Genomic DNA, 1,172 nt, shown 5'->3' with positions numbered 1-1,172 from the left:
GCCCACCCGCAGCCATCACGGCGCAAAATACGGGAGTTTCCCTCGTGAAGAATCCGCGTGGACGCGGCCCCCGCGCCGACCAGGGCGTGTCTGCATGGACGCGGACGGAACCGATGTTTAAAAGCCTCCAAGGAGTAGCTGTCTGAGGCTCTACGGTCGCGCACTGGGCCCGCGGGGATTGAGCGCCCGCTTTATGCGGGTGCCGTTAACCCACACCCGCGCAATAATCACTGAGTGGCCGGCCTGGGAGTAGAGGAGGGTGTGGGAAGGCCTCTTGGAAACTGGCATTTCATCGAGGTCTGTGGGATTTGGCTCCGCGAACGGGAAGGCGGCGCGTTCCGGGCCGAGGGAATAGCGGATGAAGGCTCGCGGCGGGAACGCCAGGTGGCCGGCGTGGGCATCCGGGCTGACGTGCGGGGCGCCAGGCGGGGCAGTTGCGAGAGGTCGGCAGGGGGCATACTGGGGCAGGAAATTGGGATTTTCACGCCCTACGAATTCGGGTCACCTGGTCTCGAGACTGCGGTGGGTGGCGACGGTCACAGTCCAGTCCACAGTATAACTGTGTGGATCTGCACAGCTGTTTGGAGGGAGCAAAGAGCCACTGATTGCTCACGACATCTCGTAAGGTGGCCCCTGCGACTGTCGGAGAGAAGACCCATTTTGCAAACCAGATAGCGTTATCCTCATTTCCCTGATGAGAAAACCGAGAAGAGGCTAGTCGTGGGCTCTCGGAATGCGTAGAGGTGGAGCCGCGCGGACCTCCGACTCTCCTCGGCGTGGGCGATCCCAGCCCGCAGGGCGGGCCCTGGGCCCCTGCGCTGGGCGGCCTGCAACGGCGGGCCGGGTGTAGGTCCTGCCACGCAGTCGCAGAGGCTCCCCGCAGGCGGGCGACAAGAAGGGAGGCGACGCCCCCTGAGCGCGGCAGGAACCCCTCCGGGCCCGCCTCCTCGCCCGCCAAGCCACGCCGGCCCCAGAAGTGATGAAAGCCGCGGCCGAGTCCAGGTCACGCCGAAGCCGTTGCCCTTTTAAGGGGGAGCCTTGAAACGGCGCCCGGGTTCCATGTTTGCATCCGCCTCGCGGGGAGGAAACTCCATGTTGTAACAAAGTTTCCTCCGCGCCCCCTCCCTCCCCCTCCCCCTAAGAACCTGGCTCCCCTCCCCTCACGCTTCCGG

Source organism: Pteropus alecto, unplaced genomic scaffold (assembly GCF_000325575.1).
Source record: "Pteropus alecto unplaced genomic scaffold, ASM32557v1 scaffold110, whole genome shotgun sequence".
Taxonomy (NCBI): domain Eukaryota; kingdom Metazoa; phylum Chordata; class Mammalia; order Chiroptera; family Pteropodidae; genus Pteropus; species Pteropus alecto.
This window is presented reverse-complemented; position numbering follows the sequence as displayed.